Source organism: Porites lutea, chromosome 10, assembly GCF_958299795.1.
Source record: "Porites lutea chromosome 10, jaPorLute2.1, whole genome shotgun sequence".
Lineage (NCBI taxonomy): Eukaryota > Metazoa > Cnidaria > Anthozoa > Scleractinia > Poritidae > Porites > Porites lutea.
In genome coordinates, this window is record NC_133210.1 from 7,701,100 (window position 1) to 7,718,720 (window position 17,621).

Sequence of the window (17,621 nt, forward strand, 5' to 3'; positions counted from 1 at the left end):
CTAGTCAATATAGAAGCCAAGATCTTTAGCAACACTGATAGGTACGATGGTTTTACCAAGAATGCGAAGCATTGTTTTCTTTTATGATCGATCGTTTTCCTTTTTTTTTAACTTTTAGGAAAAAAAAAAAAAACAATGCTGTAATGTTTCACGTTAATTTATATTTTTTTCTGTGGCTGTGCCAATTTTTTTTAAAAAAATGAAAAGTCCGCCGGCTAAATTTGAGAGTTTCGGGCTTTGTATTCCCGGCAATTTTCTTGTCACTCTTTAAGAAAAAAATGCCTCTGTGTTAGAAAAGTATATTGCAAGCCGTTTTCAGTAGATATTTGCTTTTTAAAAGGTGAAGCGGAATATAAATGCAAATGTTGGTAAAGCTATAGCTCAGACGTGTGTTTTCATCTTTTATCAGGTCTCGCACAAAAAATTTAGATGTGTAACTCGCGTAAAGAGTAAGACGTGTAATCAAAAATTTATGTTTCTATGTTATTTAACTTGTGTTTCAAGGAAAATAAAGAGCTACTTCCATACAGATCGCACAAAGGTCTAAACATTTGCTAAAACTTCAACCTCATTAAATTTTGGAACCTGAACATGGCCAAGATTCGAATATTCGCGACCTCCCGCCAGGTTACCCTGGAAGAGGATGACTAACTAAACAAAAATATAATGTGCTCGGCCGGATATGCAACTTCCTTAAATTGTATTCTGTCGCTAGGTAAACCATTCGGATCCATTCAGAACAGCATGGATGGAATTTACCCCTGAGCTATTTCCTATATATTTCTTGTTTTTATATTTTGTTATATTTCTTTAGACTTGTGTCGTGGCGCGTTAACCTTTTTCTCTACTTTAAGCTATCCGTAGCCTGCGTAGCAGGCGTCGAAAGGGGTAGGGGGTAGGGGATAGGGAGGAAGGGAAAAAGGGGAGGGGGATTGGGGAGAGGGGGAGGGGACGCCTGCTCTAAGATCCCCCTTTTGTTCATATCTGCGGACGCTGGCGTCCGCAAATTCTTGATTGGCTGAGCCGTAATGAGTAACATATTGAAATGCGTGTTTCACAAATCAACAAACAGTCGAGATGGCAGCGGTAGACGTGGATGTCGTAGAGAGTGCTTTGAGAGATGTGAATTTATCTAGTGGTAGAGAAACTGTTTTAAAACCAGAGCAAGAATCAGCAGTAAGGGCTTTTTAGCGGTAGGTACGTGGTGTAAGCATCATATAGTGGTTCCCCGTTAGTTACTAGAAGCAGTGTACATAATCCTACATAGCCCTACATAGCCCTACATAGCCATACATAGCCATACATAGCTATACATAGCCCTACATAGCCCTACATAGCCCTACATAGCCATACATAGCCATACACAGCCATACATAGCCCTACATAGCCATACATAGCCCTACATAGCCATACACAGCCATACATAGCCATACATAACCCTACATAGCCCTACATAACCCTACATAGCCATACATAGCCATACATAGCCATACATAGCCCTACATAGCCCTACATAGCCATACATAGCCATACACAGCCATACATAGCCATACATAACCCTACATAGCCCTACATAGCCCTACATAGCCATACATAGCCATACATAGCAATACATAGCCCTACATAGCCCTGCATAGCCATACATAGCCCTATATAACCCTACACAGCCCTACATAGCCCTACATAGCCCTACATAGCCCTACATAGCCCTACATAGCCATACATAGCCATACATAGCCATAGATAACCCTACATAGCCCTACATAGCCCTACATAGCCCTACATAGCCATACATAGCAATACATAGCCCTACATAGCCATACACAGCCATACATAGCCCTACATAGCAATACATAGCCCTACATAGCCCTACGCAGCCATACATAGCCCTACATAGCAATACATAGCCCTACATAGCCCTACATAGCCCTACATAGCCATACATAGCCATACATAGCCCTACATAGCCATACATAGCCCTACATAGCCATACATAGCCATACACAGACATACATAGCCCTACATAGCTCTACATAGCCCTACATAGCCCTACATAGCCCTACATAGCCCTACATAGCCATACATAGCCATACATAGCCCTACATAGCCATACATAACCCTACATAGCCAAACATAGCCATACATAGCCCTACATAGCCCTACATAGCCATACATAGCCATACATAGCCCTATATAGCCATACATAACCCTACATAGCCCTACATAGCCATACATAGCCCTACATAGCCCTACATAGCCATACACAGCCCTACATAGCCATACATAGCCCTACATAGCCCTACATAGCCATACATAGCCCTACATAGCCATACATAGCCCTAAATAACCCTACATAACCCTACATAGCCATACATAGCCATACATAGCCCTACATAGCCCTACATAGGCCTACATAGCCATACATAGCCATACATAGCCATACATAACCCTACATAGCCCTACATAGCCATACATAACCCTACACAGCCATACATAGCCATACACAGCCCTACATAGCCCTACATAGCCTTACATAACCCTACATAGCCCTACATAGCCCTACGTAGCCCTACATAGCCATACATAGCAATACATTGCCCTACATAGCCCTACATAGCCATACACAGCCATACATAGCCCTACATAGCAATACATAGCCCTACATAGCCCTACACAGCCATTCATAGCCCTACATAGCAATACATAGCCCTACATAGCCCTACATAGCCCTACATAGCCATACATAGCCCTACATAGCCCTACATAGCCATACATAGCCATACATAGCCCTACATAGCCATACATAGCCCTACATAGCCATACATAGCCATACACAGCCATACATAGCCCTACATAGCTCTACATAGCCATACATAGCCCTACATAGCCCTACATAGCCCTACATAGCCATACATAGCCCTACATAGCCATACATAGCCATACATAGCCATACATAGCCCTACATAGCCATACATAACCCTACATAGCCCTACATAGCCATACATAGCCCTACATAGCCCTACATAGCCATACACAGCCCTACATAGCCATACATAGCCCCACATAGCCCTACATAGCCATACATAGCCCTACATAGCCATACATAGCCCTACATAGCCCTACATAGCCATACATAGCCCTACATAGCCCTACATAGCCCTACATAGCCCTACATAGCCTTACATAGCCCTACATAGCCCTACATAGCCATACATAGCCCTACATAGCCCTACATAGCCCTACATAGCCCTACATAGCCCTACATAGCCATTCGTAGCCCTACATAGCCCTACATAGCCATACACAGCCCTACATAGCCCTACATAGCCCTACATAGCCCTACATAGCCCTACACAGCCATACATAGCCATAGACAGCCCTACACAGTCCTACATAGCCCTACATAGCCCTACATAGCCATACATAGCCCTACATAGCCCTACATAGCCCTACATAGCCCTACATAGCCATACATAGCCCTACATAGCCATACATAGTCCTACATAGCCATACGCAGCCCTAAATAGCCATACATAGCCCTACATAGCCCTACACAGACCTACATAGCCACTCCTAACCCTACATAGTCCTACATATCACTACATAGCCCTAAATAACCCTACATAACCCTATAGATAGCCTTTTATACTCTTAAATAACCCTATATTACCGTACACATGTGCAGGAGCTCTTAATGGGTGACGTAGTGAAAAGTTTTTCAAAGTGCAGACAAAGCATGCATAAATCTTTTCCTGGTGATTATGAACGTAAAGGAAGACGTGTTCTGCTGTGCGGCTATTTGTTAAAAAAAGAATAGCCGATTTGAGACTCAATTGTTACGCGTATTTAAAGACATGACATTTTTGAGGCGTCTTTGGTTTAAGATATCGAACACAAGTAGCTGGAGACAGATATACTTCGGAAATTGCCGGGTTATTACTCCCGCTCGAATTATAGATGGGAGTAATAAGACCACCACATTAGGTCTGAGGAATGGTACCTAGGGAAGGAATTGAATAATTTTTCATATACAGGCATCAAAGTGTCAAGACTCTAAAAGAGCTTTTACCATTTCACTTCTAATTTATCAGAAAATGGGCTAGGTTAAGAGATTCATTAGAATGAAGAGTTTGGAAATATTGCAGTCACTTTTTCTCTGAGATTGATAGGTCATCCTCTCTCGTACATAACCCTACATACCCCGACAGATTCCAGGTATTAAGAAATTCAGTATATACTGGGAGATTTGAATTGTAATTTTCTTTCAAATCTCTTAGAGGTTCACACTACCCATCTATTGGACTTTATGGTTGAATATCAATTGGCACAATTCATCAAAGAACCTGCAGAGTTAATGCCAAATCGCATACTCGTATTGATGTATTTATTAGATGTACACCCTGGGGATGACACGCTCATAAAAGTGAAGGGGATGCTCATCGTTTCCCTTGGTAATGTAAATTGCCGATTTTGGTGTCACTTAAAGTTATTTTCGACACTATATTTGCTCATAAAGGTATCGCTTATGGCTGTGCATAAATAAATTCCGTGACACTGACCTACATATGTCTGTTTTAGTATGGGAATCCACTCCCTCTCTGGTCTCCTTAGGGGTTAGTATTTGAACTTTCCCACACCCCACATAGTGATACACATCATCAGACCTTGATCGCTAGAACGCCGCATAATTGCGGACACCAATGGATGTGACTAAATAAAGCAACTAGTGATTCCACATCTCGCTGTGCAATAGACCCTTCGTTGTTCATTCTATTCTTCACCTTTTTCATGAAGGGACAATTCCGTAAAAAACTCCGCTGTAAAGTGCGCCTTGAATTAGTTAAATCAGTCACAAGGTTTGAAAGTTTTTAGTTGTAAACTAACCAAGATATAGCTTCTCAAAGAAACGAAATTTTAAGAAATTTTATGGCGAAATTTTAAATGTTATTTGGGAGGGGGAGGAGGAGGCAAACTTACCCCCCACCATACAAACATTTGGCAGTCTTATTAACTTTGGGGCTTCTTTCTAGTAGTATTGACAGATTTTATCCTTACTGGTCCATGTCAAAAGTGGAAAAACCCACACTAACTCGGAATTTAGAGGCGTGTGCCGCCAGGGGTCGTCTCTGTAACGTTTGGGTTACGATTACTTTTACACAGCTTAGTTGTGACTCGTTGAAATGGAAAACAGGTTGTGGATAGTTATTTATAAAATTCGCATTTGACAGTCGAACCACATACTTTACTACTTGGGGTTGCAGAAAAACAAATCCAGACTTGCTTTATTTATCAGGTGCTCCCAACGAGTGTTTTCGGCTAACTTCCTTCCCTATGATATAATTTGGGAGGCATGGTTTCTCACACGATTATTCTTGAGTTCAGATGGTAGGGAAGGGAACAGAGCGGGAAAAAACTGCGAGAATGAAGCCCAAAAGTGGCTTGATTAACCAACTCGGCTTTGAAAAGTTGCTTTATTATTGGTTTATTCAACAATCTAACTACTAAGTTGTAAAATAATCCTTAAAAAAATCCGTTTGCGTATTGATCGATCCTGAGTGACAAAATACTGCCACAATCGTCGTCATCAACGTTTCTTCTTTGAAACGTCCGCCATAACGTCAGAAACATCCTCAGGAAAATGATCCAGTGAAAAAAAGATGGGGGTGGTCTGTCTCTGAGCACTTAAGCACTAGAAAGATGAAACTTTGCCAGATACATACGTTGGTGTTTTCCAATTATACAAATGTTGTCACGTGACTCCATACTGTCAGAAAACAATAAAAAAATCTTTCAACAAAAATGGCAACACTTTTTGTTGTGAGTTTTTAAACCGAACTGGTTTAGGATAATGTGTAATGCAAGCACCTACAAAACTGTGCTTGGCCTTTTCAAGAACAATCTTTTTCAGCCAATGGAGGTCACGTGACCTAATTAGCGCATTAAGCCGAAAAAAAAAAACATTTTCAAATGGTATGAGGCATCACTCAAATGACAATTATAAAGGTGAACCTTTCTTAACAACTTTCTTAAGGTCGCCCGAACCTTTTTATATGAGCGTCGGTTATGTTTTTGATTCGCGTTTCTCGGCAGGAATGAATTAACCGATTTCTATGATTTTGGCTTCCTTAATAAAGAATGGTCGAACTTTAAGAAAAGGTTATTTATTTTCTTGTAGGTATAAAAAGGTTTGAGAAAAATGAGAATATATCCACTTCCACATTTCTGATATTATTTGCCCCCAAAGTTTTGCATATTAAGCACTGTTTTAAATTTCTGTTGGGATGGGTGTAATACCCAGAAGATATGAAGAACAAAGGTTATGCAATTTTTTTTTTGGGAGGGGGGGGGGGTGTAAATAAAGTGCATTAAAAACATTATTGGGAAAAAAAAAGTGTGTATGTTGTAGTTAACTTTGTATATAAGGTAACTTTTATTTTTCTTTTATTTTCGGGAGAGGTATGGTAATGTATGCTAATGAAGTTGAGACAGATGAAAAAATGTAGTGTTAGCACCTAATGGGGAGAGCCAAGATGGCAGCAAAAATAGTTTGATGCCAATAATAATAATACTGTTATTATGTATAGTTTGCTGCGCATGAATACTTTGTATAGCTAGTTTCTGCTAGCCAAAGAAAGTTTTCAGTTTGTATTATCAATTTTTTCACACCAACAAATATTGTCCCATCTGTTGTAAGTGGCGAGAAGAAAAAGTATTGTCAATGCGGTAAAAAAAAAATGAAGAATCAAGTAAATTTCCAATCCTGCACAGCTGCTAATTCATCCCAACAATGTTCCTGCCTCTCATCTGGTAGTATGTGCTCGAGATTTTGCCAGTGTTACAACTGTTGTAACCCTCTCAATTCAAACTCCAAGCTGACTCCATTGTCATTACATGAACGCTGTCGATGTGGAAGAGGAAGGAAAAAAGGTGAAAGCAACAGACCCTCTTGTTGTGATTGCCCTAGAGAAAGAAAATCAAAATGTCCCTGCTTAAAATCAGGGATAAGTTGCAGCAGAGATTGCCAGTGTGTGGACTGTAGCAACCCGCATAATGAAACAAGCAAGAGGAATGTTGTTTCAGCCGGCCCAACCAATATTCCCAAAAAGAGGAAAAGATCTAATCCTGACCCATACAACAGGAAAGGTGGCACAAAATACCTGATTTCCCAGGGATTCGACGTCACAGCAGGTCGCTGGAATGATCTGGAAACACTGTTGTTGCTTGTTGTTTATGAAGTTCTAGAAATCTCAGACTTGCATGGTGTGTCCCAAAATATTGTAACATTGTACAACTTTGTTGCTGGGTCTAGCCAAGTTGCGCAAATGGAGTTGGACATCATAGCAAAACGTTCAGCACAGATCACTGGTAAACGCTCTTATTTGAAGGGAAGACATAATCTTTTGGATGACCTGATGAACAATAAGTAGTGGTAAAGGCAATAAGTAATAGACTGTAGTCTATCAGCTGAGTCATCACAAAATTCACTTGTGTGAATGCTAGAAAATTATAAATATGAACAAAGGACAAAGTCATCTGATATGTAACCATATAAATAACTGTTTTTGTTCATTCAACGTAAAGCTTTCAATGTTGCAGTTGTTTTTATTCCCTCTCTTATAATAATGAATACAGCGACACATTGTTTGTGGGCATTATACTGTGAGACAGGGACAAGGCAAACCAGAGAGATCACTTATTGATCCTGCTGACAATGAGATGGAGATAGAAATTGACTGGGTGTCCCCCAAGGCCTAGTTCTTAGGTATTCTTCTTTCAAATTTAAACTAAAATTCTGTCCTCGCACAAATTTTGGTATTATTTACTGTTTTGTTGGTAAATTAACTTACCTAGAGCGTATAATTGAATATGGGCCTTTTTCGATAGGTCTTTTTAATACTCCTTGTTTTCTCTACAAAATTTTGAATAAGTATTGCTTTCAACGTTTCTTGGGGGTGATTGTTGCTCTCTCACGAAACTATTAAAAAACAATGCATGTGCAAAACTTTGGAGGGAAAACAAATAGTAGGGTTGTATTTTTGAAATTGGCCTACTGATACATTGACACAGCGCTATGTGTGGCCATATGTAAAACAGTGGGTCAGTTATTTAAACGGCGTTTAGGTAGAGTTTTAAGAAAATACGTTTGATGCCATTTTTCGTTTGGTGAACGCTTTTATGTAAACACCCTTTATTGTGACAGTTTCAGTAGCGCATATAACGTGGACAAGAAAAGCATTTGTCTTCTTTAAAGAATCCACTAAGGAAGAGATTTGGAGGTCCAAATATCTCCCAAACCGCTGCCAAAGTTGGACTTCGTTTAAATAACCGAGCCAATTTGTCCAAGTTTCCAGGGTCGTGTATGATAATAAAAGATTGCACTTCGCTGTTTGGCTGTAAATGAGTTGATGAGTACAGCTGTTTAGGTCTGCACAGACAATAGGTATGTTAAAGTGCCAGAATTCCCACCAAATCAGTTATAAAATATAAATTTAATACGTCCCAAGCTTAACTAGCTCCTGAACGGGTAAATTCTGTTTGTGGTTTCAGAACTGTACAACCGCAGGTCTTTGTATTTTCCTTATGTAATCGTTATTACTTATACTATGACATAAGAGAACATATAATGTTACACGTTTGGAAAAAGAACTATTAGTTAAAAAAAAAGTTTAAAAAAAAGCAAATTCAAAAACGAGTCGTAAGGCACTTGTCAGAGTTAAATAATAGCCCATGATCCCAATAAAATATATATTTTTTGGAATCTGAGGGTTTCTTGTCATTTTTCTAACTTTGGTGTCCTTGGTGTCCAAGCCTCGCAATGTAGTCTCTTATGATAACGCAGGACTATTTAGGACTATGTAGCCCTATGTCCGATTATGCAGGGCTATGTGGGATTGCGTAGATTTCTGTACGGCTATGTAGCGCTATTTTAGGGCTATGTATAGCTATGTAGGGTTGCGTAGTATTATGTAGGGTTGTGTAGAGCTATGTAACGCTATGTAGAGCTATGTATGGTTATGTAGGGTTGTGAAGGGATTATAGGGCTATTTGAAAAATGCAACTAGTGGTCTATTATCAATGCTGCATTCTGATTGGTTTTGCTACTACTAGGCTATATGTTACAGCCCACTATTAGCGAAAAGCGCCAGCTTTGAAAATCAAGACAATGGCGTATGTATGGCTATGTATGTCTATGTACAGCTATATTTAAGCACAGAAAACATTTTCTGTTTGCATAGTTCCATATAAACACGAGAGGGGTTGGGAGAATTCGAGACAGCTATTCAAACCCGAGACGATTCGTCTCGGGTTTGTATAACTGTTGAGAATTCTCCCAACGCCTCGAGTGTTTATATCAGGCTATGCAAACACAGGAAATAAGCTTTCCATTGCTTTTATAAAATAACTTTCCCGAGAAAAAACGCAACACTCCTTGTACGGCACTGTTTAAAAGATAAATTCTTACCAGTCGCAAAGTCCTGTCCACGAAGTGTTGCACGTGTAATCAGTTTTCGTTTTCCAAAAAGATGCTTTCTAAAATACGGATTTTTGTCGCTTAAAATGTCAGCTTAAGCAAAGAGAAACTGACACACCTTCTTTGTAAGGATTGTCCAAGTTTCAGCCGACAAAGAAACGGGTAAATAAAGTAAACCTGTCGAGTTTTGAACTCCAAAACTTTTTGAAATTCGTGCCTGCATGATAACCGCACGAAAAGCGAAACATCTTGACGCCACAACGATGTTTACATACTCTCCTGAAAACATTACTCTCGCCCACTCAGAACGCGCATACTATCTCCATTATTTTATAAATGGCTATGTAGGGCTGTGTAGGGCTATGTAGAGCTATGTAGGGATATGTAGGGCTATGTATGGCTATGTAGGGATATGTATGGCTCTGTATGGCTATGTAGGGCTATGTATGGCTATGTAGGGCTATGTAGGGCTATTTCGGGCTATGTGTTGCTATTTACGGCTATGTAGGGCTATGTATGGCAATGTAGAGCTATGTTAGGCTATGTAGGGTTATGTATGGCTATGTATGGCTATGTAGGGCTATGTAGGGCTATGTAGGGTTATGTATGGCTATGTATGGCTATGTAGGGCTATGTATGGCTATGTATGGCTATGTATGGCTGTGTATGGCTGTGTATGGCTATATAGGGCTGCGTAGGGCTGTGTATGGCTATGTATGGCTATGTATGGCTATGTATGGCTATGCAGGGCAATGTATGGCTATGTAGGGCTATGTATGGCTATGTAGGGCTATGTAGGTCTGTGTATGGCTGTGTATGGCTATGTAGGGCTGTGTAGGGCTGTGTATGGCTATGTAGGGCTATGTATGGCTATCTAGGGCTATGTATAGCTATGTAGGGCTATGTATGGCTATGTAGGGCTATGTATGGCTATGTAGGGCTATGTATGGCTATGTATGGCTGTATATGGCTATGTAGGGCTGTGTAGGGCTGTGTATGGCTATGTATGGCTATGTATGGCTATGTAGGGTTATGTAGGGCTATTTCGGGCTATGTGTTGCTAAGTAGGGCTGTGTATGGCTATGTATGGCTATGTGTGGCTATGTATGGCTATGTATGGCTGTGTATGGCTGTGTATGGCTATGTAGGGCTGTGTAGGGCTGTGTATGGCTATGTATGGCTATGTATGGCTTTGTATGGCTATGTAGGGCCATGTAGGGATATTTCGGGCTATGTGTTGCTATGTAGGGCTATGTAGGGCAATGTATGGCTATGTAGGGCTATGTATGGCTATGTAGGGCTATGTAGGTCTGTATATGGCTGTGTACGGCTATGTAGCGCTGTGTAGGGCTGTGCATGGCTATGTAGGGCTATGTATGGCTGTGTAGGGCTATGTATGGCTATGTAGGGCTATGTATGGCTATGTAGGGCTATGTATGGCTATGTATGGCTATGTATGACTATTTAGGGCTATGTAGGGCTATGTAGGGCTATGTAGGGCTATGTAGAGCTATGTAGGGCTATGTAGGTCTTTGTAGGGTTATGTATGGCTATGTAGGGCTGTGTTAGCTATGTAGGGCTATGTATGGCTATGTATGGCTGTGTATGGCTGTGCGTGGCTATGTAGGGCTGTGTATGGCTATGTATGGCTATGTAGGGCTATGTAGGGCTATGTAGGGCTATGTAGGGCTATGTAGGGCTATGTAGGGCTATGTAGGGCTATGTAGGGCTATGTAGGGCTGTGTAGGGCTGTGTATGGCTATGTATGGCTATGTATGGCTATGTAGGGCTATGTAGGGCTGTGTAGGGCTGTCTATGGCCATGTAGGGCTATGTAGGGCTATGTAGGGCTATGTAGGGCTATGTAGGGCTATGTAGTGCTATTTAGGGCTCTGTAGGGCTCTGTAGGGCCATGTAGGGCTATGTAGGGTTATTTAGGGCTGTGTATGGCTATGTAGGGCTATGTAGGGCTATGTAAGGCTATGTAGGGCTATGTATGGCTATGTAGGGCTATGTAGGGCTGTGTAGGGCTGTGTATGGCTATGTAGGGCTATGTATGGCTATGTAGGGCTATGTAGGGCTATGTAGGGCTATGTAGGGCTGTGTAGGGCTGTGTATGGTTATGTATGGCTATGTATGGCTATGTAGGGCTATGTAGGGCTATGTAGGGCTATGTATTGCTATGTATGGCTATGTAGGGCTATGTAGGGCTATTTAGGGCTCTGTAGGGCTCTGTAGGGCTATGTAGGGCTATGTAGGGCTATTTAGGGCTGTGTATGGCTATGTAGGGCTATGTAGGGCTATGTAGGGCTATGTAGGGCTATGTATGGCTATGTAGGGCTATGTAGGGCTGTGTAGGGCTGTGTAGGGCTGTGTATGGCTATGTATGGCTATGTAGGGCTATGTAGGGCTATGTAGGGCTATGTAGGGCTATGTAGGGCTATGTAAAGTTATGCCATACATTAACTAACGGGGAACCACTATATGATGCTTACACCACGTACCTACCCTTTTAGCCGACAGAGATGTTCTGGCGGTTTTGCGGACCGGATACGGCAAGAGTTTAATTTACCAAATGTTTGTACGGGCGAAGAACTACGAGCTAAATGGTAATGCGGCGATTCTCGTCATTTCATGTCGCCACTGAAAAGTATTATCGAAGACCAGTTACAGGAGATGGAATCGTTGGGCTACCCAGCGAAGGATTTAGCCAATTTATCGAACGATGACATTCGCCGATGTAACTTAGCAATAAAAGAGGGTGGTTTTACCTCATGCCAAAATGTTCCTTATTCTTATTAAAGTTGTTTTTATCTGCTGGGTAGATTATGCTCTGGAAGGTTCTGCATTTATACTGAGCAAATGTTATTTTAGCCGCATGTTTCACACTGAGAGGTCATGACATACATATCGTTTGACTGTAGTTATTGTTTTCTGGTCGGCAGGATTTGCCCCTGGTGCAAGCGCAATTTCTTTGACCTCTTTTGAAGCGTAAAGCTTTTTTTATTACGGCTGAATAAGGGTTCCAATTTTCTCCAAAGTACCCTCTGGATTTGAATAACTAAGCGAATTTCTTTAGTCCGTGAGTGTAATGTTTTTCTGCAATGGCGAGTGTAGCGACACTTGATTGACAGTAAGAGTAATCGGATTACTAGAAAATTGGTAGGCGTTATGCAAAAACATAGGCTCTTAGAGCAGGCGCTCCCTTCCCTTTTCCCTTTCTCCCTCCCCCTCCCCCTCCCCTTTTTGCGCCTGCCACGCAGGCTAGCTATCCGTGGAGATGAGACTGAAAAGACACCCTTACCTGGAGAAAAGCTTTCTTTCTTCCAAACACAGATCAAATGAATCAATTGTCACATTCCTTTCATTCAAAAGAGATTTGATGAAGAACACGATTCTTCAGAGTTCTTTCTTCTGTTAGCTATTGAGACTGATATGTAAAGTATTGTTTTATAATACTAGGTTAAAACTGTGGCAGGTGTTGTTTATTACACAGGGGCAAAGCGTGAGTTTTAGGGGGTGTGCGCACGAGAGGAAAAAAGTCAGAGTGACGAAGGCGTTCCAAACTGGTTTCATGCTCCCCCTCCTTCCTGAATTTCCAAGGAGCATTTTCAGTAAATAAATACGAAGGAAAGTGCAGCTTTAGCTTTTTCTTTTACTCCATCTCTGGTGTCAGATCGGCAAGGTACAATTTGTACGAAAAAAAGGGTAAAACAGTGACGCCATCAGGGAAGTTACAAGCAAAGGGCGATACGTCTTCCCTTCAGACGGGCAAACAACGCTATCAATATCCTTGTGCTTGTGCATGTGCAGAATTACAAGAGAGCTCGATCTTTCGTCCGTTCGTCACCCCACTATATATAACGTTTCTTGACATCCGTTTATGGAATAATAAAAAATTTCCCTTTGTGTGTTATTTATCTACTTATTTCGTTGCTGGTTTTTTTTTTCTCCCTCAGGCTATTCTACCTGTCTCCACTGTGTTAAAAATATTTTATGGCTAGGCTTTAACACGAAAACGTTTGTTAATTTAGCTCCCAAACATCCGTGTTATCTTAATGTATATGTAACAATTTCTTTTCTTCTTTCCATTAGCCATCGAAAACTGTAAAATTCTGTGATGATGTAATAATAAACACATATGACTGGTCCCGAAATTCATGGGTAATAGCAGTGGACTGTTATCCTCTGACGTCATAGATTTATTTGTCGTATTTTTTGTATGGTAAAATCTTATTTGAAAAATACTTTGCTAGTCACTTCAAAGACCTTAACCTCACAGAGGTCAAAAAGTTTACAGGTGGATTCATATTAACTTCAAAATTCTCTTGTCTGTTAATAAGAAGCGTGATTTTCGATCTGGAAAATTTACAATAGGCTTCATCCTTGCCTCGTGCGACAGAAGTTTTTGGGAAGACGATTATAGAATCTTTAAAAAATTTTTTAGTTGTATCCCGACACGAATTAAAAGGAATAGAATAATGCAAAATGTCGCAAGAAAATTTGGACAGAGATAAAACAAGAACACGAAAATCAGCTCAATGTCCCTGGCTGAAATTTTGACGCGTAAAAAACGTTCCTCTGCATTCTTAAATTTGCTGTTGAGGGAAAAACGTGTGGCGAATAACTACGAACTTTCAGGCCCGTACGGAGGGGGGGGGGGGGGGTACGACGGGTGTGCTTGCACCCCCCTTCCCCTTCCCCCACAGGCGCCAGAGGTCCACCTTTTTATTGATCAGCAACTTAAAACAAAGTGAAGTAGGAGAGGACAAAACTGTTTATATATGTCAAAAATCCGTCATCACAATGAAAAACCAAGTGCGACCGGTTTGTTCACCAAAGGACAAAATTTCGTCGCGGACGGACAAACTTCAAAGATGCCGTCGACTACCTCTGGACTAGGCCAAATTGAGACAAATTTTGGAAAACAATAGCGAGGGTGTTTTAATTCGGAAATGATTAGACAGGTGATATGTAGCAGAATCTGTACAATATCCACCAGGATGGATCCATGTTTAATGATCGAGGAAATCCCAGCCCATCTCCTTCGACCACGAGTACTGACTCGTTGCCAGAATCCCTCCAGTTCAGCGAAGATAGCTCAATGCTGGCATCAACCCCATCTTCTTCGCGCCGTGCATCTTCGTCAGCCGAGAACAAGAAGGCTCAGGACAGAAGGAATAAAGAAGAGGGGAAGCTTCTAGTTCAACTGTGGGCTGAAAAGAATGATCAGTTAGAAAGCCGAGAGTCAAGGAAGGCGCTCACAACATGGTGTTGTGTTTTGTTCACAGATTTTGTTCTTAAGTGCGACTGTAGCTTTCCGGACAAACGTTTTGTCACTGGCCGATTTCAAGTCGGATTTGTCCAGAACAAATCTGAAATTGCCCTCTAGTGCGACTTGGCCCTAATATACTGATTGTATACTAAAATTGAAAATGCTGTAAAAAAAAAAAAAGGTCACAAGCCTGTCTCACCCTTTCCACAAAACGTGTTTTAGCCTTCGTAAAGTATAAAAAGGGGATTTGGTGTCCTACAAAACATTTCATAGCTCAATAAACTTCCCTTTAGCCGGAGTTTGTTTGCCATAGTTTTCTACAAGTCTTGGATCTGAATTCAGTGTTATTTTAACAGTCGGCGAGTATGAGATTCGCCGTCAGCTTTGACATGCTAGACCCAGCTCTTTGTGTTGCTTGGAGGATATTAAAAATCCTCTTAAAGCTATAAAAACTCTTGTTACTGTTATCTTGGAGTTTGATGCAGGGACCGCACAACAGTATTAAAAAGCAAGTAATACTGAAAAAAATCCAAGTTGCTTTTCTTTTTAACGTTTTACCAAAAAACGGATTATTCACCGGGGACAAAGGTTGTTAATTAGTTTTTATTAACAGTATCCCGGCCCGGCATTGAATGACGAGATATAGATTTTTGTTCCCTAAGCGGACTTTACTGGAAAATGGCTAAATTCATGATTGGTTTCAGTGGCTATGAGAGTACCATTATTTTATATTCTACCGTACATTTACAGCAATGAAAGTGAGGCTACTGTTCTTCTTTTCTTTTGTTCTTGCATCAGCTGCTTTAGTTCAACATGGAGCTAAACTTCCGTTATCGAACAAGGTCGAAGGTTCGGAGAATATAGAGTCGTTGTATCATGCGTTTTGCGGAGGAAAGTTTTTTTTTATGGCGACGTTTTTTTTTTTGCTAATAGTATTGAAGTTTCACCATACTATGTTAGTTTTAAATGCATTTCTAGCCATTTCAGAGGGCTTAATCTCAGACAACCCAAGCGCCATTTGCATTTTATTTCCCTCTTTTTGCATTGTGTTTCCTCGTTTTTGCACTCTCTCAGCCGATCAGATTCAAGAAATTTGTTCATGTATATTATCAGAAAGTAAATTATGGGTACGGAGTGTCCTTTTTTATAGATTCGAACTGACTGATGTTATGAGAACATTGATCACTGTTCTCATTATGTTCAATAAAGCTTCAAATGTTGCAAGTAGAAGTGAATTAGGACGGTTGCCATTAATTATTAATATTTATAAAAACATCCTTTATTACATATTGTATCTTCTGCGTAAAAACGAGGATACTGTTGTTAAACAAGCCTTTCGTACTTCGCTAGAACTTCACTGTAATGGTAAAAATAGCTTTTACCATAATCTTATGAAAATATTTGAATACTATGACCTCCCTGATTTTGATCCTAATAATTTAAGTGAAGCTAAGATCAAACACTATATAGATATAATAAAACAAAAATATATTGCATATTGGCAACATACAATCCATCATTCTAAGAAACTACAATTTTACAGCTTATTTAAACATGATTATAAAATTTCAAGCTATCTAGACTTAATTAGAAATTCTGCTAATAGGAAAGATTTAGTGAAAATTCGTATAAGTAACCACAAACTCATGATTGAAACTGGAAGATATAATCAAACTTCCCGCAACGATAGATTCTGTCCTATTTGTAACTCTAATATAATTGAAGACGAATTTCATTTTCTATTCCATTGTCCAAAATACTCAATCCCAAGGGAGAAATTCTACAATCAAATCCAACAAAATTTTGTCAACTTTAATCAGCTATCTTACACAGAATTAATAATTAAATTGATGAATTCACAGAATTTTTCCGTAAATTCACATTTGTTGAAATTTGTCTCAGTATGTAATGATTTACGTAATAATTTGTTATCAAATCATGCTGATGATACTTGATTGTCTATAGTAATCATTGCATTGCATTATCATTGTTATGATTTGTTTGTTTGTTTGTTTGTTTTTTTTATGTTAAAGCTTTTGCAATACTGTAACTACATAATTATAGTCATGCAAATAAAGCTTATGTTGTTGTTGTTGACAACGCTCCCCAAGCGTTTTGTTTCAGTTGTCGTTGTTGTGTTGAAATTTGGTAGTGATCAAGGATTTTGTTTCAAAAGGACTTTAGTTGCTGTTTTAAGGACATTTGTTTGATGTGTTTTTGAAATCAGTCTTATTAAACTAGAGACAAGAGCGGCGCTACAGGAGGGGCATTTTTTGGGACGACTCAAAATTGCGCAGACATACTTAAGTGTGGCAAGCTAAGATCCCTGGACCAGATGATCATACACTTAAAGCTACTTAATGAGGCGATTTAATGTATTAGAATTCGTAAAAGAATTATTCTGTGATTTTACATATGAATCAAAATCCTACGATGTTCTGAATTTCTCGTGGCCTGAGACAATGCGACTTAAGACCTTAATAGTATTTCTTTGCGTGACATGGGCCGTTGCATTCACCTCGGCCTGTTGCAGGGAGAAACAGATGGATTCTTTCTTTACTAACGTTAAAAGATGGTGCTTTGATTCTATACTAAAGGTGCGGATCCACACCGGTTTGTACCGTTTTACGGAAATCGGTCACACTTTTTATGTTAAATATATTTTTAAAAATAAAAACACTTTCCAAGTTGAAATCTGGCCAATATCCCATCTGAATGACTCGGAAACCAAGGAATGGGGACTTAAACGAGTAAAAATCCAAATAATTTCTTAGGGGAGCCATGTTCATTCACTTGTAAATAACTAAGTCTACAGTTTCCTTTTTTTCCGAGTATGATCACAGACCGAACTGGACGAGACGAAGTTCTTTCGTGA